General features: G+C 35.2%; 1 long non-coding RNA gene across 1 annotated transcript; it reads right to left on the bottom strand.

Moving 5' to 3' along the window:
- Positions 1-9,391: 9,391 nt before the first annotated feature.
- On the bottom strand, positions 9,392-21,735 carry LOC132073634 (uncharacterized). Its single transcript, XR_009418513.1, has 3 exons — positions 21,637-21,735; positions 10,371-10,445; positions 9,392-9,709 (listed from the first exon to the last, which is right to left on the bottom strand). It is a non-coding gene; the product is annotated as an uncharacterized LOC132073634 (long non-coding RNA).
- Between the last annotated feature and the right edge of the window lie 975 nt (positions 21,736-22,710).

The raw sequence follows: 22,710 nt of genomic DNA, 5'->3' as shown, positions 1-22,710 counted from the left end.
ATGCCAATTCACTCATTTAAATCTGTTGCTTATGTCTTTAGGTTTGCCTTTAAGCATTGCTAATCACTCTTTTAAACTCTTTATTTGCCAAAAAAAATTATCTGTATGCTGAAACACTTACATAAAGTCAACCTAGGCTTTTCAGAGTAACTTCGAAAAAAATTGAGCTATTGCATTCATTTGAACATATTGTTAGATCAACATATCAGACATGTGATATACATATATAAAATATATTTATCTCACTTGTAATGCTGTACAAGTCAAGCATGAAAGTCTCAGCCATTGGAATCTACCAGGCTGCAAATTCAAAAGGTGAAGGACAGTAAGCTGCTATTCTAACATTGGCCTAGAAATCATACTGAAACTACTTAGTACTTTCCTGAGATATTAGAGTCCTTCTAAACAGGCCTGTAAACTAAAACAAATACAGTTTTCTACAACCATTGGCAACACTTACCATGCACTAGTTTCAACTGCAATCTGAATGATATACCTATCAATAACAGGTTTATTTTTTTTATTCTTCTGTCAAAAGAGTCTCATTGGTTTCCTGAAAAAGCATAGATAGAAATTCAGCTACCAAGAGAAATGGTAAAGGGATTTTGTCTCTGACAATCACTTGAGAAATCCATGTCTAGATGGGATCAAAACAGGAATTTGGATCATGAAAATAATCAAGTGATTTGAATTAGGAGAAATCAGCAATGGGTACATGTTTCTCAACCCTTTCTTTGCCAGTAGGGTTGCACAACAGAGACTATGCGTCAAAATGGCAAAAACTTCAAAAGAGACAAAAATCCTGAGATAGTTCAAGAAAATAAAGCAATTCTTCATGAATTGCTAACAGAGACCCCTCTTCTAACCACCATCTGGCCAGTAAGATTTAAGAAACTTGTATTATAAGGGAAGCAAGATCTTCAGACAAGTAAGCTGTAACAAGTACACTCCAATTTACCAGCTGATTAACATTTTCAACTTCAACTAAGAAAGAGAATTCTTAAATAAAATCATATAGTGAATACAATTCCTTCAGTCCCTGGAGAATAAAACTTGACTCATATAAGAGGAATAACTAACAGGCAATTAAAAATGACTTACCAAAACCAAATAGAGGCAATTAAAATGTGAATATTCATTAATATTCCTAATGACATTCACAGAGGATTTTTATGCTTAATCAAATGAGATTTGAGCAGTTTTTGAATACAGAGAAGTCAATACATTAAATTCACATAATTATTTGTCATGCTCTCTGCTTAAAAGAAGACCAAGATTTTGCTTATTTTAAAGGCTTAGTAAAGACATCTCTGTTTCCACACTGGATAAAGAAGAAACCAGTAAGAGAATGGAAGCATATCATTATTGATAGAAGAGAAACATTCACAGAACCACGAAATGCTTTGGGTTGGAAGGGTCCTTACAAATCATTGAGTCCAAACCATCCTGCCACAGGCAGGGACATTTTCCATTATATCAGGATGCTCAAAGCCCCATCCAGTCTGTCCTTGAGCACTTTCAAGGACAGGGCATATCCCCAGCTTCTTTGGGCAACCTGTGCCAGTGCCTCACCACCCCCACAGGAAATAACTTCTTCCTAAAATCAAATCTAAATCTACCCTCTTTCATTTTAAGGCCATTCATCTCACCTTAAATTCAAGATCTGAAGAAGATCCAATTTATAACTAAGAAATTATAGTCCCAGTTTTCAGATGACTGCCAACTTATACTTGAAAAACATGCTATGGAATATTTCAAGAATTTAAACTTGTCCTTGTAAAAACTCTTTTGTTCTGAGGATCAAGTGTGACTTTTGTGTATTAGCAAAGCAGCATTTTGAGAAGTAAACACTTCTTTCAAACTCCTCATTTCATTGTTCTAGAAGATGCAGAAGAGTTCATCCAGGGCAGAAATTTGGAAAAAGAATGCCAGTTGACCCAGTTACAGCTTTGGGATAAAACATCTAAATTTGTTTATCTATATAAACAAATACATGCACCTATCTCTATAGAGTTTTAGACATCATGAAACACGAAGCAAGTGATTTCTGGTTTCTGCTAACTTTAGCTTCCAACTTTATCTTAGCATCTGCTTGATTCACTATAGAAAAAAAGTAAGAGGAATGTTCAAGAAATTTCTTTCTCCACTGTGGTGAATGAGTGCAAAAGAACAACTAGGTGTAACTCTTGAAAATTCTTGTTTTCAGGCCTGGCTTAGATAGTGGAGAAAAATGTCCTCTGGAAGTGTCAAATTTATCCTGCCATAGATATGATGAGCTATTTTAAATAACAATGCTTCATCTCCCTATTAACACAAAATCTGCGACTGAGAAATCATAACAAGGCTTCTCATAGAGCAATTTAGAGCACCTTATCCCTCATGTAACATCATGCTATAGATTCAAAATTACAATCCCCTAGAGACATTGTTTTGTCACATCCTAATACAAAAACACCACAGTAAAGAAAAAAAAATGAAGATGGCTGTTCTATTTTGCACATAAATTTCATTAAGCAAGGAGCAGTATTCTTCACCCTTAGCAAACTATATTTAATTAAATATTTATTTCATTTCCAATGGAGCCAATTCATTTTAAAATGCACATTCAAAACTAGGGGAGGAAGAATAGAAAATGGAAATGAAATGCAGCAACTTCAGAAGCATTAAGGCTTCCGCTGGAATGCTGTGCTCAATTTTTTGCGTAAAAGTCCATAAATGGTCTTGAATGGAAAGTACCAAAGGGATGCAAAAATAACCACTGGTCTAGGAAACATGACATACAAGAAAACATGAAAAGTTTGGTTTCTTTCAATCCTGGAAAAGATGGCAGAGTAAATGAAACACATAAAAAGACTGCTGCCTTCCATTAAGTGCATTGTCTGGCAGGCAGGTGATATCAATGAATCTATACAGCACAGATAAAATATTAAAAATTTAGCAAAATATCACAGATATGCATAAACTTGTGTTCAAAACTCAAGATTCTGCACATTTCTTTTTAATTCTTCAAGGAAAATGTTGAAATCTGCTTCTGGTGTAAATTTTGAAATCCTTTATGCACTCAGGATTACACAACATAATTTACTGGAAATTAGAGACAATCTACTTACAATTATTTTTAAAATGTTCCTCTAAACTGTAAATATATATGACACAGAAACGTTTATTTTACATCTGACAAACAAGAAACTATTTCCTTTGTGCAAGACCAATAGCTGAAATTTGAAGGAGGCATAGATTTCAGATTCATGCAGTACCCTTTCTATGGCTATATTATTTTAGGTTCTGTCTCTGAAGCAAATTCTCAGCATAGACTCAGGGCTATGCACAGCTTGCAAAATGTTTGGCTCTCTAAAATGAAATTTTTTCTTAAAAATGCATGGTTTTGGTGACTTATCTTTCAATAACACAAAAACCAAGGGAAGTTCTCTAGCTCCATAGCAATGAAAATCCTAGGAGTTCATACACATTTATTATAGTTCCAGTGTGAAAATATTTATGGTTAGTAGGGCAGTTAATAGAGTATTTCACTATTATATTTTTGTTTACTAGAAAAAAAAAATAATCTGATTTCTCCCCTTGGAATTCCACAGATGTAAAGCAGCCAAAAAGAGAAAAATTTTGTATAATACAAAATTAAGCAAAACCAGACGGGAAAGGAAAACCAAATATGCCGAGTGGAAACCTACAAATGAGAAAGCTTCAGCCTGCTCTGAGCAAGAAAGAGGAGCAGTGACACCAAGGAGACAACAGACTGAGAAACTGAAGCATAGAGAACATTTGCCATGGATGACTGACCAGGCTATCCCTAAGGATAGAAACTTATGCAGTGCACATTTGGTTTCTCCATGCCTTGATTTTAACCAAGTCTTTTTTGCTTCCTTGCTTTCAGTCCTGTCTTTTTATTCCTCTTCTAGTTCCCACCACCCCAGTTTGCTCCTTAGCTTTACTTCTCTAACTTTTTGCAGCAATTTTAGCCTCAGCATATTCAATGAGCTTAGTTGAATTTGGCACTCACCTGATGGTTTAAAGTGACAGAAACAGAACTTTGAGAAGGTTTGGAGAGAAGCTGCAGCTCCCTGACTTCAGTATAGCTGAGTGTATGACAGCTCAAATGTGATGCAATTCTGACTAATGGAATAATACCACTCATATGTTATGTGCAGTAGATGAGAGCAGCTCAGAATAATTCAATTATACATTCCTTATATTAAAAAACTAACAGTAATTCAGCTATAAGCCTGCCCAAAAGCCCCATCCAAAATAAAGTGTGATCAGTTGAAACCCCTTGTATTAGTGGAGCCAAAGAATGGTTTCAGGTTGACTGGTGTTTGGTTTTGTTTGTTTTACTAGAAAGACATAGAGCATGACTATTCTTGTAAAGCAAATATTTTTACAGTCCATCAACCTTGTAACAGATAAGTAAAAAACAAGTTGGGGAAAAAACATCTAAAATTCTTGTGCATGTATTCATGGCATTCATTTCAGAGAGAAATCAAGCTTTTCAGCTTTGATGTCTTGTTTTGAGGCTGGTTAATCAAACACACAGTGGCTCTCTGTACAATTCCAGATACAGGTTTAGCTCCTACATATAACAACTGGTGAAGGCACTGTCAAAAGAAAATTCCTGAGTCTGTGCACAAGAATAAACTGGAAACTTATCCTTCCCAACATTATGAAAAACACACTCACGATATGGCACTGAGCTTTAGAGTGCTAACATTCCAAGGCTCATGCACCAGGCAACATTCCTGTCAGCCAATTTTACATGCCAGATGTCTTAGAGGAAATGAGAACCTGGAAGGGAGAAACCAATAGAAAAAAAAACACTAGATTTATTTCATGAAAACATGATCAAGTTCTTTTATTACAGAGAAACCTACAGACCAAATTCTGAAGGTCTTAAACTAAGCAAAAATCTCACTACAGTCAAGAAATGTATTGATTATAAATCATAGATTTTGGCTCAATATGATTGGTGCAAGACAAGACCTGTAATATCATGCAGTTAATGAAAATTTTATATGGATGTCCTAACATTTCCCATAATCACTAAGCCCATAAACATATAGGGAATGGGAAAAGGGAAGGAGGGGAAAGGGATTTTAGAATTTTAACCATTAACTTGAGTGGGTTTCTAAGTGAAGCTATATTTGATAAATGAAAATGTTACCTAGAAGTTAACAATAAGAAGAGCACATGGAGGAAAAAAACCTCTATTTCCATAGCTAATCCTAGAATGGTTTGGGTTGGAAAGGACCTTAAAGATGATCTGGTTCCTGTCCAAGGGCAGGGATACCTTCCACTAAACCAGGTAGACCAGGGCCCAATCCAACATGACCTTGAACCTTCCCAAGCATGGGACATCCACAATTTCTCTGGACAACCTGCTCCAGTGCCTCACCTCTCTCACAGTGAAGTTCTTCTTAACACCTAAATGGAATTCATGTCTCTTCATTTTCAAATCAATCTGAACAAACAGTGAGGATGCTGTATCCCTCATCCTGAGCACTTGATTGATACCTTGATATATTTCAGAGTAAGGTGTTTGATTACTTACTTTTATATCCTACTATTCGTATTAAATGATGATTCTTTTAATTCATACTTCAGTGAGAAAAAAGTGTGCTACTAATGATTCTTTTTGGTGTTTTCATTTGTGTAAAATTTTGCAAGAAATAAACTCAAAGCCTTACACACATTTCTGCCGAATGGGATTCTAAGATGCTTGACCAGAGTGAGATGCCTCCAAGTAAGAAAGAACCTAAACTAGAGTAAAAAAAACCTTAACATTTAGCACTTGTTACTCTATGTAAGCTCCATGAAAAGAATTTTACTGATCTTTTTTATTTGAAGTCACATTTCTTGTCCTTCACTGACCTTTACTGAAAGACAGTGCATGGAGAGGACTAGATATTAGTGCAAATTTGCAACTGGAAAAGATTTATCCTTAGAAGTTACAAATTAATTCAGGGGAAAGAAATTTTGAAGAAGGAAGTCTAATTAGGAATCTTGTGTTACTGAAAAAAAGTTAGGAACAAACATAGGTAGCTACTGTCAGTGGTTTCGCAGTTCAGAAAGGTTAAATTGGAGATTTTTATTATTTATTTTCCAAGGTAATGCTGACATGCTGGAAAGGGCACAGAGAGAAAATGCTTTTTGGCCATTTTCAGGGAGTGAAGGACAGTCTGTCAACCAAAAGGAAATGATCATATGAACAGGATGAGCTAAGATTTTTCTAGTGTTGTTTATGTGAAAGGACACACACCTCCTGATGGCAGAAATCTAAATACCTTTGAAATAAATGTACTTTGGTATTCCACAGTATTAAGTAAACCACTGCACCTTAAATATTACACAACTGCAGACACTTACTGTAATTTTTTTCATTTTTTAATCTGTAATGTGAAATATTTGATTATTATGTACACTTTAGGCATTAAAATAACATGCAGAAGTCTTAGGAAATATTTTAATGGGGAGAGGGAAGAATGTGATGATTTTAGGATAAGTGTAACTACAATAAAATTATAATCAGCATATCTATAATAAAATTATCAGAAATAGATCAAAAAGGAATTTGGGATAAACTTTAGAATTGTATTTAAAACATTTAAAACATAGTTTCCTCACTTAAATAAAATAATTTCCTATTTTTGACATGGGAAGAAAGAGTGAAAGAGCTAGGATCATTTATCCATGAGAAGAAAGATTCAAGGGAGAATGTGCATAAATCTCAGATGCAAGGCACTACAGAAGACTGAGCCAGGCAATTTTCAATAGCAAGCACTGAAAGTTAAAGAGGGAACATAAAATAAAGGAAATTGGTCTCATATGTAGCAAAATCCCTTTTAAAATGTCAGAGAGTTGAACACCAGAACAGGTTGCCCAGAGAAGTTGTAAAGTCTTCAAGTATCCTTGAAGATGTTGAGCCCACCTGCAAATGGGGTTGGCCTCCAAAACACTGTGCTGTAGCTGATGCTGCTTTGGGCAAGAAAGTTGATCCCATCCCAACCTCAATGAATCTATGCTTTTGTAACGACAGAATAGAATAAATGAGGTTTCTTTAAAAAATTATAGTAGCTAATTAGCAGTTATAGTAGCTAATTAATGATTTGAATTTATATTTACCAAATGAAGGACAGTAGAAGTATTGACACCTCAGCAAGAAGTGGATAGGTGGACAAACCCCAACAGCAAAGTTTGCTGTGCCTCTTTCCAAAATGACCAGCCTCACTCATTCTACAAGAGCTATAAAAGCAAGAATTATTTTTAATTTCTAGGTCTAACAATTTGCACAGAGATGTCATCTTACAGTAAGTTCAAAGCAATTTTACTACATTTGTGTTATTCAACACTATCTGCAATGGGTTTTCCTTAGCTAAATGAAGAATATGACAGAGCATTAAGATAATCTAACATTCCTTTGTCCCATAAGGTCTCTATTACAGTTTCTTAGCTATTTTAAAGCATTCTTTTGACCATTTTGTACCTGAACTTCCCCAGCTGGATTATTAAAAAAAGGTTACTGATTAGCTAAGACAGCAACTGCCTCTTCATGATACATATCTTGATGTCCTTGCCATAAAAATGGGATCCTACTCTAACATAAGAACAAATAAGCAAAGGAAATGCCAACAGCATGATGCCTTCTACATGGGAATGTCCACATCTTTTTGGATTTATTGTCAAACTTCACAGAAATGTAGATGGGTAGCTAACAATTAAGCACAATTTGTAGATGCTCAATATTGCAGAAGAATTATAGGTGGCTAAAATGTGCCAAGATGTCTCTTTAAAGAACATTTACTTGTGTTACATCCATGTAAATCCCCAGAGTGAAGTGTATCAAAAGTAGACATCTTATGTCAACACAAAGATTTAAAGGAACCAATTTTTTTCTGGTATCCCTAGCAAAATAAAAAGTAATTATAAAGAAGAAAATTAAAACTATCAATGTAATGGAGAAACATCAAAATTACAAGAAGAATATTCCATTGCTTCCAAGAGGATGCTTCATATTTGGATTAACATACACATTCCCACTGTGGATGAGCCTTTCCCAATAGTTTTTAACATCTTACTTGACCTACATTTAAAACCAACATTGCAAAGCTCATATTCCCGTGTTTGCAAATTAATAAAATTCTCCTGCAAGTTTCTAGTCCAATGTCCTTGAAAGCACTTTGGTGATGAAGAAAGCAGTAACCAGCTGCTGCTTCACAGATGCTGAAAAAGCATGGAACAAATGATACTGATTGTAATGATATGTTGCAAAAGCAATAGCAGTGGAGCACTTCTGTTGAAGACAGCCTTCCTGTTAAACAGAAGACCAAGCACAGACTCTTCCTCTTGTTCTGTACAATATGACTGCTACAGATTGCAAATCTCTTAAAAAGCCAACAGGGTTTCTGACTAAAATTGAAAAGAAATTAGAAATCCAGCTAAGGGCCAAACAATATGAGCTGAGACTCCAGTGTTAGTGGAAATTATATAAAGCTTTCAGTTAGCTAGTAGGACATGGGAATTGCAATCAGACAACATCCAAGTACAGATTTCTTAAATTTAAGTTAATTTACTAAAGTTATTTTATTTTCCTTAACTTTTGCTTGAGATTCTTTTCTACTGACAGCTACAAATCTTACTTACTTTTCTGTGTCTTAGAAGACACATTAATTTCTCTTAAAACATTAAAACATACAAGGATATTTGATTGAAAACTGGAGGTTTTCTGCTGCCCAGAAAATGCTAGCATCAAAAAAACAAACTCCAAAACAAAAAAAAACCCACACTACCAAACAAAAAAACCCAGGAAAATAAAAATCCAGGGTAAGAACAATATAAATACCAATCAAGAATTAATTAGACTATATTTCAGTTTTTCAGTAAAGAAAAAAGTGTTCTTACAGACTGTTTGTCTGCCCAGACTAAAAACATAATTTGACATGGTGAAGAATGAAGTCATCCTAAAACCTTGGAGGAAATACAAGATGTTAGCCATCTTAGGAGAACCAAGTAATTTAATCTCTTTGTCAAATTTTACAGACGTGGAAAATACTAACACTGACAATAACAATTAACATCTTTTAAAAAACACTATTTACACTGACTCCTTTGTGAAGCCTTTCAAAATTCATTACATTTTTATAACAAAGGTAAACATGGAAAGGGTTACTACCTAAGGGACAGCTCTCTGAAGAATTATATAACAAAACTGGGAATGTTGAGTTGCTAACAAACATAGATCTTATATTCTGTAAAAAGGAAAATGAACTTTTGGAATTGATAGAGTGGGTAGGTAAATCTTTTTATAGAAGAGAAATTCACTTTCCTTGATGATAAATGATAACAAAGTTTGTACCATCTCTGAATAGTCAAGGACCATTGGCTAATCTACAAAGAAACACATTTAATAACAAAATGGGAGGGCAAAAATTGGGAGTAACTGAACACTTATTTAAGACAAACTCAAATATCAAGAACAAAATCATGCCACCAAAGGGCATGTAAAGAATTTATCTGCCTATTTCTTGGGCTCCTAGAACCCTAATACAAACTACAATTGGAATTTCTCATTTCTGAATGTATATTTAATGCAGTTGATATTGCACAAACCTGATGGAATCATCTACAAGACTGAGTAACATCCTCACTGGGTCTAATCTATTCAAGAAGAATCAAGGCGATAAGAAGGGAAGAAAAACATTTTCTGTCAAAAAAAAAAAATTGAGATTAGTGACAAACCTGACAGGTTGTCTTTTTAGAGCTTATTGGAGTCCAAAATGCAATTATTGTAGTAGTTGAATGCCAAATCAAGAAAAGAACTCCTCAACCTTGTTGTGACTGAGTTATGTCACAGCTGGGGCAGTTTCAATCTCTTAATGTTTAATTCACTGACTCTGATAATAGGTAAAGATCAGGGTGAACCTTTAGGGTAAAACTCTACTCTTTATGAGAGAAACATCACCTCTCTGTGCTGTCAGTGCCTGGTTTTGGATAGGTCAATATTATATGAACCTCCCAAAATTAGATCAGTTTTGGTGGTTCTGCAGGTATATTTCCATTATCACCAAGCCCAAAGGTGCTGCCAGAGTTTCTAAAGACCTTGGCAGATGCAGACAGAATCTGAGGCTTGATTTAAAGTCTTTTAACTTTCTTCTGCCTCTCAGTAGCCAAGGACTGTACTTGTCTGTCACACTGTACTGGATACTCTTTGAGGGGGTCACTTGACCTTATAATCCTCTTTTCCTGACAATCTTTTTTTTTTTTTTTTTTTCCATTTGCTGATTGTATATGAGATGCAAACTTCAGTGACCTTAAATAATTTTGCTTCTCAGGAAAATTCCACCTTGGTAGCTACATACACCCACTAGCTGAAGGGTTCCAAAGCACGAGCTCCTTCCTGTTGACTTAGCTGTTCACAGGGGGAAATTGGTTCCTAAATTCTAAAAGGAAAAAAGGCTGATTAAAAACAATGAACTCTGTTTTTCAAACCCATTACCTGCTTTCCATTATTTAATTGGCATTTCCATAGAATTCTTTTTTACATGTATTATAACTGCAGATCCTGCCTGCTGCCTGGGGACCCAAATTCTCATGCTACCATCCAAAACCAGACCATGAAGTAGAAGCAGCTGGCTCTCAGCAGAAACAAAGAACTGCTCTGACAAAGTCACACACAGCAACTCTAAAGGAAACTTCAAAGGTCGGGTTTTTTTCCTTATGATGGTCAATTTTAAAATGCTTTCAAATACGTCCCCAACTGCAAGTTCCTTAGTACATTTTCATAAAAGTCAAGATTTCAATAACAAAAGTTCATTCTTTATATATATATATATATATATATATATACACACATACATACACACTCGATTAATTTTAATTGTTATTGTATCTGGAATTGTTTGCTGCTTCAATCGATTCTATAAATTTTAAGCCATTTTCTTAGCAAAGGTTATTATGGGCAGACAAGATAGACCTCTAATGCCTGCATCCAAAATTTAAAAAAGGAGGATGTAATGAGTCAGAATTATGAGATAATGCAAGAAACTAAATCTAGTAGTTGGGTCTACATTCTAACTAGAGTTATTTGAATTATTTTGGCACAAAATATGGCTAAATATATTATTTATTATTTGTCATAACTATACATTCATCTGGAAAAGAGATATTAATGTCTCTGGCACAAAAAATTCAAAATCTCAGACAATCCTTCCCCTAAAATCTTTTTCAGTGTTTTTCCATCACACTGAAGTCCACATTACTGCAAGAAAACAAATATATTATTCTACTAAGTACAAAATAGCCATACTCAGTGCAAATGTCATTTCTTCTGACTAGCTCTTTATTGTTAAACAGGAAAAAAATTTAGCTCTCAACAAAAAAAAATGGGGAAAGAAAATAAACCTCTTACTCTCAATTACCAAATTAAATACATTTCTCATCATCATCAAATAAAGAAAATGCTCATTTTTTTTGCTATCATGCTACCATGACAAAGTTAAGTGATAAGAAGCAAAAAAACAGTCCATGAAGAAAAGTAGTTTCATCACTGAGATCAAGTAGTCTCACACTCATAAGTCACATTTAGAACCTACAAAAAAACTGGTGTGGATTTTCTGTTTCAGCAGCTATTCATCTGAAAAACTCAGTATTTTAAGAATGCTTTTTTCTTTCTTAGACTTCTAGTAACTTTCTAGATTTTTGACAGTCATCCAAACTCACCAGTACATAGCAGCAGCAAGTAGCTACAGAGACGTTCGTAGCCTTTCTTGTAAAAATAATATATTTAAAAGTCATAGTAACTTCAGTAGGAGTAATTATTTATGCTTCCAAGTTCTGTGAGTTTACTCAAGTTCCAAAGACCTATTTTTGGACTATACTTGAGCACTTTTAAACAAGATTTGGAGCCCAGTTTTGATCCAGTCTAAATTTAGATTTAAGCAGCTCTGGCCTACCCAAGCTACACTGATTCAGGCTGATGTAGTAAAGGTTGTGTTTTGGGGGGGTTGGGTCACAATTTTTGTTTTCCTGTCTAACAAATTAAAATAGTTTTTAAAAGAAATCAGAACATAAGCATGTTATAAGATATGTTAGAATGACATGTTTTAAAGTGTTTAGGCTAAGGTAAAAAGGCTGACATATTCCTTATTTCATGCTCTATTTGGCTGCATGAAGAAGTCTCCAGGAAAAGAAGAACTAACCATGATAGTGTTATGAACACTGGGCAGAATAAGAGTTTATGAAGTTTAGAATAAAAAGAAGTGAGAGGTTGAAATCTGTGTGGGGGATATCCTTTCAGTTTTTCACAAGACATGAATCTGAAATATATTCTTATGTAACAGCTTTCAGTAAACAAAACTCTAGATGCAACTTTATCGAGATTCAAGATCCTGAACTATCAGCTGCTAAATCAAGTTCACATCTATTTATACTGATTATTACATATACTATATATAATATAGATATTTTATATAAGTATTATATAAGTAATATATTTATATTGAACATATCCCATCTAGAAAAAAAATCATAATATGTGGGGCTGTTGCTTCAATTTCAGTGTAGGACAATCGAAGCTTATAACTTTGCCAAAAGAATTTTTACCTGTATTTGGCCAAAATATTGGAATTTACTCAATTTACAAAATCTATATTTCAATGGGATGGACTCTAATTTTTTTTTTTTTTAATTTGCTCCCTATAAGTGAAATCACAGTCTTTCTTCTTCACTTCCAAATTAATGCTTGTTTTCTTTTAAATTATCTCATGTGGAAAACTATATACATAGTGAAGTCTATGGAAAGACCTGGGTATATCAGAAAGCCGAGGTTACACTTCTCATATTCCCAGTTAAGGCTGCCTAAAAAAGCAAACACTAAGTCAGAAATGGAGGCATGCCCAGTCTCCTTAAAATGGTACCTTGTCACATAAAGGAACTCAGGGTTAACTGAGGACTAACTTTATTTAACCACCTAACAGTATTGCCACCATGATCATACCAGTCCATTCAGCCCATTAAAGCAACAGAAAATGGAAAAGTGGATTGACACAGCAGCAGCAGAGGCATCACTTGATCCTATTTACACATGACAACTCTGACTTGTAACCCAACCCAGAGGCAAATGTGCATTTATCACCAACCTAGAGCCATATTCAAGGTATAGGGCTGAACTGTGGGGGGAAGGCCACAGTTCTGCTGCCTGTGCTGTGTCTGTTCAAGGACAGAGGAAAAGTTTCAGAACTGACTCAGTACCTTTTACCAGCACTAAATTCATATTTGGAAAAAACAAGACATAAAAAGGCAACGACTATAATATGCTAAATGAGAGGCAGTACTCTAGGCCAACTATTATTGTTTTTGCCTTCAGGCTGCTATTCTTTATGCCACTAAGCTTCTGGTGACTCACACCACCATATTGTACCAACAATGCTCTCAAAATGCAAATTGCTAATGACTTCTTTTAGCCCAATATAAACCTAGGAAACAAGTGCAATTCAATGCAGTATTTCCAGCAGTGCCATAAACATCTTTGCACAATAGTTTAAGCTAATGGCACTCAAAGTTTTATCTCATGCCTAAAGCTATTGTCATACTGAATAGCTATGATACAAGCTTTGGAAAAGAGCATTAGCATTCTTTCATAAGGCACGCTGCTTCACAGTTAACATACCTTTTATATACTTGAATGGGTATCAGTAGAACACAACAAATGCTTTCCCTTTCTAAATAGATTTCTATTACTTTTAAGACTCAAACATTTTAAAGTATTTGCCTTATTATGAGCAACAATTTCTGGGAAATCAGCCAGAATACCCGATACCTGTTGAACTGGGAATGAACATGAGGAATTAAGAGCTCTGTGTGTAGTTGCAGGACCTTGATGTTGCTGTGCTCATGGAGACATGGTATTGTGTCTCATACATCCACAGTGCTGAAACAGATGGAAACAGGCTCTTTACAAAGGACAAGCCATGAAGATGAGGCAGTGGAGATGTCCTTTATGTGACAGAACATTTGGAACACAAGGAGGCCACTGAGAGCATTAAAGGGCAGCCCAGTGTGGCTGACCTTACACCGGATATCTGCTCCAGGACACCAGGCAAGGAAAAACAAGCACATGAGATCTGCTGACAGCTAGAACAAGAACTCTGATCAGAGGTACTATTTTCACTCAGTGAAAAGTAAAAGATATTCCAACAAGACTAAACAGCATGCAGATTCACCTGTGGTCTAAGGGTGAGGTGAAGACTAGCATCCCACTAATTTTCTGCCTTTTCCCCACTATTTTCAGATCAGACAAGGTTAGGTAATGCATTCAGTTTCTATTTAGGTACAATGTCAAACCACAAGTACATTTCTCAGTGAATAATCTACAGGTGAATAAATTACTTAGGTCTAGTGAGGCACATGTAAAATATGCAGTGCAAATGTGCTCACTTCTCATCAGTTTTTGGAGCCAGACAGATATAAACCTAAGAACTGAACAGGATGGTGGGTGCCAGAGAGAAGTACTTGTTCCCCAGCCTTCTGCTAAATAATAGTGGCTTTTTCAAATCAATGTTAAGTAGTATTACATTAATGCATTTTTTTTTCTTTTGAGGGTAAAATTAAATGCCAGTGACAAGAACTACCATTCACCCTCACTCTACTAAATTTCCCTTATTATTTCATATTTCATAATAATGAAATTATTAAACTGGAATAGAAAAAGGCCTGTTATAATTCTGCTGTCAGTACCACTGTAGTGTATTACCTGTCCCAGCCACAAAACAGCAGTTAATGAGCAGATGCACACTGACATTAAAAACCATTTTTAGGGACCTTGATGGCAATAGAACAGCGTAATCCTTCTAACATGGAGTGTTAACACAGCAGCACTGCTGCAAAAGGCAGGAGTTACCAGAGTTAATCATGGGTTCTGCTGTTGCCAGGAGTGTTAGAAATGGGGTTAAGTGTTTTGTTGTTATAAATCCACTTCGCTTTTTATTCTCTAAACAGGATGAAGCAAATGTGATTATTTACAATCTCATTTGCAGCAGTTCTTTGTCACTCTTTTCATAAATAGTATGTCTGCTACTGTAGTTTCTCACTTTCAGAAGCACTTAGCACAAATACAGAAAAAATTCTTAACAAAAATTATTTTTATGGCTGTGTTTACATGTATTTTACATGAAAGATCACACTATAGCAAGTGTTCTACTTCAAAAAGCGATAATTGTATATCTGTGAATGCTTCAGACAGACCTGATTTTGATTTTTTTTATTTAGTGCTTAACTAACACATTTCACCTCTCAAAGTGACAAATGAACCCCATGAGTAAATTACACAAAATCCAGTTACCTTATTTACCTCACCCACACCACTGTACACCTCAGAGAAGAATAAAATAATTAAATTACATTATTTACCTCAAAGCTTCTTTTACTAGCTAAATACAGGCACAGCTCCACTTTTAAACTTGGCCACTCATAGCTTAAACTCCTACTACTGAGTTACTCAATGCCTTATTAGTTTAGAAGGCATAATTCTCCAAACTAATAATATTTTCAAGGATTTTTAGATACATTATGCGATAGAAAAATGAATTTCAAAAGAATAAAATGCATTCTATAATTTCCTAGTATTTCTTCTTTGCAAATTTATCCCCACATATCCCTTTTTAACCTTTTAATTCATAATCTTAAAACTACCTTAGTATTTGTAACCCATTTAAGTTAAAAATAGGTGTTGTATATATGGGCAACTATAAAACCCAGTGTTTCTTTACTAGCCTAAAACTAAAACAATCTAATATTTATTTTAACACTTTTGAAAGTGAATTTGAAATATGGTAGAATAATGGCAAATTACTAGAACAGATACAGAAACTACACAGAGAATTTACAAGCTTTATTACACATACAGAGAAAAAAACCAAACAAAACTGCCAGAAATTATCAGGAAACCTTAAGACTACAATGCTTCTTATGAAAAATGTAAGAATTCTGTATTGAAGAGAACATCCCAATTCTAGGAATAAACAATACACAAGCAGTGGAACATGTTACACTAATGAAAAAATGACAATAGACATTAAGAGAGACTAGGCTGTAGAAGTGAAAGAATGGTTCTTAGCATCTGGAAATATAATTTTGTATGTTGTATGCCAGAAACAAAATCAAATGTAATACCTCTTGCATACCTACCTATGGCAAATGAAAAAACAGCAGAGTTCTAGTTATTACTGCTAAAATTTAAAAATATAGCCTCTATTCACTCCAAGGAGTTTTGCCTATATACAAAAAAATCAAATACTGGGCTGCAGAAACACTCTCAGATATGTTGTGCATGCACCTAATTGCCTTTGCAGGTATTTCTCTGTTTACAGGACACATTTTCCAGTGGGTGAATATGCAGACAGTCCTGCTAAAGAGGATTGTCAGGCAGTTACTGCAGTTCAGCTTCTTGCCTTAGTGCAGCCATTGGGACACCTCACCAGACAAACACAGGGACTGCACAGACTGCAGAGGGTTGATTTCTCATTAGTTTTGTGAATATCAAGCACCACATGAAAAACTATGTGACATACTTCATGCTGACCCAAGCTTTATATGGCAAAACAGAGAAAAAAAATATTTCTGCATTTACTTTTATCTTCGATGCTTAAATTGATTTGCAAATGAAATCTCCTTCCTAGTTTGAAAATCTACAGGAACAGAAAGCATGCCATTTACCATAGGTGTTTATATGGACCTCTGATTAAACTTTGATTTATCTATCAAAGAAAGCATTGATGCCTCACTTATTCCCAAAAGCACAGGGCCATGAACTTCCTGAGTTCAATTCCATGAACTTCCAGACTTATCTTGCATTTTCAACTCAACGTCAATTTGAAAAGTGTATTTCTTTCCTAGGTTCTGCAAACAAAATATCATTAAAGAAGATAAAGAGTGCTGGAACTGTAATTCCAGACTAACCAGACTAACCAGAAATATTAGGGAAAAGCACACCATTTAAAAGCAAGCTGTGTTCATAAGAAATGCTCATATAAAAATTAAGGAGAACAATTTTTGTGAAGGTGAAGAACAAAGAAGCTATGGTCCTCTTTGAACCTACAAAAATAATGTCAGATATGCAGGCACAAAATACTATCAGTAAGTACAGAGAGGTTCTGTTTTCTCAGCATGCAAGGGTCAAAGAAACAGTCAAACAAGAAAAAAAAATATAAGCACTCTTCTGCAAATAGGACAAAGCATATGATCAGCTTGAAAGGGAAAAAGCTACATTTACTTCACAGTAAATCCTTTCCTCATCAGCAAGGTCTGCAAGCCTCTCTAAATCACCAAGTAACCTTACAAGCTCCTGCCTTGACGCTCTCACTCAGCAGCAGCTGGCAGAAGAGATCTTCTAGGCCTTCCCTTCAGAAACCCCCAAGGACTTGTGTTCTTGTGCCCAGAGTAGTGAACACAACCCTTTCCTACAAACTAAAGTGCTCACAATTACAACCAACACTTACACACTCAGCTGGTATCTTACTTGCCTTTTAGAAAAGTGGCCAGCTGTCTCCAAGAGCCAGTATTGCCAGACACAGGAGATGCAACATAACAAAATTTATTACTGACCTTTGACTGCATTATCTATTTTTGGACACACTTTGTCAACACTAATGTGCTCAGCATTTGGGGATTCCAATAATTGCTGTTCCTAATTTCATAAACTACATGACATTTCTCCATGTGAATTGCCCCCCAAACACTCTGACTCTAGCCTGAGTTCTATTCCATCACATGCCAACAATATTTGTTTATTAAGCCTGCGACATTTTAACATGCAGGATGAGATATTTCATTGTCTGACTAAGCTAGAAATGTCAGGGCAAAAAACCTCAATGAGACTCATTTTTCAGTCCCAGAATACTCAAAGAAAACTAATGTTATTATGATTTTAGTACATGTACTTGTACACAGATGGTTCTACTTTAATGAAAAGCTATTGCTGATCAGTACAAGAAGTATTTTGGATTTATATTCATTTTCTACCTATGAAGTCTTTCAGACTACTACTAATTAAATATTCTGTGCGCTTTTTGACCAAGGAATAGAAGAAAGATGCATTCAGACCTTTTAATTCTTAAAACAATTGTTCTATAGCAAATGGTGTATAGGGAATGCTTTCTATAACCCCACTTATGTATGGCATGGATTTGACATTTGTGAGACCCCAAGACCTCAGCCTCCAACACATGAAATTTCTATATGACAGAGACCCCCCATGTTTGCAAATTATTGTAAATCTTGGCACAGACACACAGGTTACAAAACACTGCATTTTCATTTGCAGACTTAATTAAATATTTATCATGATTTTCAAAGTAAACCATGAAATACATCATTCACATAAATTTCGTATATTTTTATTTTAAACTATAATTCACAATTACTTTTAAAATTAATAGTCCCTACTATTTCTCTACCTTTTCACTTTCATAGTTCAATACCTGATGGTCAAATTCTACTGTTTCCTAGAGCAGGTATATATGTCTAGGTCTAATTGTGAGTTTAACTTCATTCATCTCTTCTGGTTGATAAAATGCAAACTGATTTGACAAGCTTCATCTCTAAATTATTATAAGAAGAAAGAAGCTAGTGTTTAAAATTGGAAGGAAACATTACTCAGCTTCTCTTGATAATTAAAACCAATTTTTCATTAAGCACTACAGCTCTCACAAAAATATGTAAAGTTAATGACAATACCTAGCAAAATGTAGAGCTTGATTATTTCTAATGAAAAATTATGTAAAGAACTGCAATTAAGTCATCGGAAGCATGATTTTGCATAATCATCATGTGGAAAATACTGCAGGGATTATCTTATTCAATATAATCAATGTCATATGTAACTGTTTAGCTTTTGTACCCATTTTAGGATGCTGATGATAATTTCCTTACCATTCTAGAAATGTTTGACTGTTTATGAAAGAAAACTCGCCAACAGGAAAAAATCTAGATGATTGCAACTGACACATTTTCCTAACATAAAAACACTGTTGGTTTTTTGGATTATCTGTGACTTCATCTACAAAAACACTCAAGAGATTATGTAATCAGAAATAATAGTGCAAGGAGAGGGCCAGAAAAGGACTAATACGTAATTGTGCTTGAGCAGCAGCTTACTATCAAAGTATCACAATAATGCTTAAAAACCTTTTTTCCTCTTTCAATTTACATATGCAAGGAGGAGGTAAATAAAACAGCTTGGCATCTAACCTGGACATTTTCATATCTTAACATAAATTTTTTAACATATTACCCCATGACTTTGAGAACAAAAATATTCAGTTTAGAGACAATTATTTCTGATTTAGTGGAATATGTAAAGTCAGATTCAGAAATCAATTATGGCATATTCTTCATACAAAATTCCCCTGAAGCATAGAACTATTCCATATGAATTAAATTCTCTTTATTTTCTTCAACTTCTGTTTCTATTCATACTCAACTCCACAGAACGTAATAAATACGAACTTGATGTACATTCATTAAATATGAAATAAATTTTAAAACCACTCTTCACCACTTTCCACCAATGAATATATAGCTAAATATGTGGCACTGCATTTCCCACCAACAAATATAATGTTTCCACAGTCAAAAGCCTTATGTTACATTTTCTGGAATGTTCTATAGCTTTATTGAATATACTAACAAAGTATGTTAAGGCAATTACATTTTAAAATAAACATGATAAATATGTATTAATTAGAACCAACAAATAAATGCTGAGAAAAGTTAATGGTCAAAACTATTTGTGCAGAAAGTGGTGATATTGCAAGACAGATTTTTTACTTGCAAGACAAAGTTAGTTTATCACTTAAGGTAAAAATACTTATGCTAAATGTTAAACTCAGACATTCATTAAATGAACTAGAATAATTTTCACTAGTGATAAAAGAACAGAAAGAAAATTTATTCTGATCACTTACAGATAATGTTATTAAGCTTGTTTCTACTCACTTTTACAGTCTGAAGTGTTTTTGTTGAATATTATAGATTATTTGCTAGATGAAGTAATAAATCAGATAGACAATGCAGGTTAAATAGATATCTGCTGAAACAGGAGATATAAATGAAAGTTAAACTAATGGCACACTAATGTTTAGGAAAATCTAAATTTAGCAAACATACTCCCCTGTGGTGTAAAAGTGAATTCAGCAATTCTGGATTCCTCTTCTCGCCCAGACTATCACATGGGTTTGTCCCAAGCAGAACTCTAACCACAGCAAAGTTTATTCCTCAGAAATTCAAAGTTGTGATCTTATTTGCCCGGCTCTTTTATTCCAGGGTCCTGAACACCATTTTATGGTCATTGCAGACAAACCTAAGACAATCTTCATACCCAGTTCCTAATTTTTGGCACCAAGTCCATTAGAGGAGTGCTTTGCCTCATCAGGCCTTAAGTCAACTTGTGTCAAGTCATCATCACTGCACTCCCAGTGTCTCCTGGAATGTGTGTGACTTGCTCTGTTGTCCTTCCAGTAGGAAGAAATTTATAATTTTACATAAAATCCAATCTTAAAACCTGATTGTTCCTTACCAGAAATTCCCTAACATGTATATTTAAAATGAATGCTTGCAATTACAGATGGCAACTCTGAACCAACAGGTAGTGGTCACCAAACTTGATTGTGACTGCATATTAGTAATATCTTACAAGTTGTAAACTAGCTCAACTGAATCAAATCTTAGCAGTTCAGAAAAATAGCTAACAGCTGAAGATCCAATATACACCAATATTTATGCACAAAATTTATAATTATTAGTAGCTCAAGTTTACACATTTTTACTTTTTACATGCTTACACTATGGGTAAGCAATCGGTAGATGTAATCTTTGCCTCATGCTTTGGTCAAGAAAAACATTTGTCAAAAATATACATGAGATTTCAAGACTGTAACTACATAATATATCCCTACATAATTAAGACAATGGTGGAGTGGGGTTTTTCCCCTCAATAGTCCCATTATTTTGAAGGGCTAGTTGGTTTGCAGTGTGATACTGTAAACAAGTCTTCAATACATGGTAAGGAACATTCAGATCCTAAGTACAACAACAGCAGCAAATCACAACAGATCTATAAGGTTCCATGCAAAGCAGCAAGAAGTCTTCTGGCTGAAACTGTAACCCTCATTAATTCTTTGCATACATGTAGCACTTCCACCTATAAAAATCATCATTTTGCATAGAACTATCATAAGTACTCAGCTGCCTCATACTGGTAGGTAGAGCATAAAGGGCAGGAACCCTTGCTCACTTTATCACTCACAATTCAATGTCCACAGCAGGCAGTGCCAGCAGAAGTGAGAACAGAGTATGATATGGGAAGTGTGCTGATAATATGTCAGAGGATCAGTCATGCTGTCAGCAAATGATTATTCTTTGAACATGAGTCAATGTGGATGCAAGGATGAACAGCAGACAGCATCCACCAAAATGGTGAGACAGAATAATTTCAGCTGCAAATAATACTTCTAACCAAAACCTGGCTACAAAATGAATGACCAAGATGAAGTCCTAATTTTGGAAAAGGTCATTGCAGCACTACAGTTAGCAAAGAAGGCAGTTCTTTGTCGTCATCTTATTGCAAGAGTTCCATACCTTCTCAGTGATTTCTCACATGCTGCTCCTCATAGCACTGACTCCTTCTTCACAGCACAGCCAACAAACTCCATCTCTCTTCACAGCACAACCAACAAACTGCAAACCTCTCCTCACTCAGCTAACCCACTCTTTTGTAGCACTCACCATTATTGGACACAGCTGTGGCCTGTTAAGGGCAGGGCTGTTCCTAATCTTTGGTGATTAGCACAGCTGCAACTCCTCAGGTGTGAGATTGCCTTCTGCACTATCTTTATTTTCTTACATTCTATTCCTTCACAGTTCTTGTTGATTACCTTTGGGAAAATAACACTTAATATTCAAGATATGGGGCATGTAAAACAAGTGCTAAACATAGGGATATCCTAGTCTACCCATTTTAGTTTTTTGCTTGGAAATAACTGAGTCTTGTAAAATACAAACCTCTGGCTAAGGTAAACCTTTCATGATCCTATATCAATGAAAATTATGATTGATATTTCACTGACAGCAGTGCTATCTTCCATAAAAGACATCTCTGATTAAAACAGAGCACCAGATCATAGCTAGAATAAGATTATTTAAAGCAGGCTGGTTTTGCTTCTAATTAAATAACATCTGGTGTAATTCTTTACCTTGTGGCATTGTTCTTTGCAGACCTTGATGCTCGTCTGTCCAGTGAACTGCTGCCACGGCTAGCAGTCCTGGCGCCAGTGTACACAGACCTGTTTAAAGCCTGCAGAAAGACTGGGTAACAACAATCCACCCATCTGGATTGTCAACACCAAAGAAGCAGACATCTGCCAGAGTAATTTGGCTGACTCCAACAGGCTCTCATTTATGGGAATTACCAGGCATGCTGGCATAGAGGGACGTGGTATGTCCAGAAACTTAGTTGATTTCTCCTGGACAGCTTCCATCAGAATCTCCAGTGTGACTGCCATTCTGTGCAGGAACTCCTGAGAGCTTTTATAAGTATCTGGCTGTACTTTTGAGTATCAGTGGTAGCACAGTCTCTTCTGCAGACAAAGGTAACACACAGTAGAAACTGTATGATTAACAGCCTGCAATTCCTCTTCCTCAGAGTCTGTGAGA

This window comes from Ammospiza nelsoni, chromosome 5, assembly GCF_027579445.1.
Source record: "Ammospiza nelsoni isolate bAmmNel1 chromosome 5, bAmmNel1.pri, whole genome shotgun sequence".
NCBI classification, from domain to species: domain Eukaryota; kingdom Metazoa; phylum Chordata; class Aves; order Passeriformes; family Passerellidae; genus Ammospiza; species Ammospiza nelsoni.
Note: the sequence above shows the minus strand (reverse complement) of the source record. Positions and strands in the feature narration are given on the sequence as shown.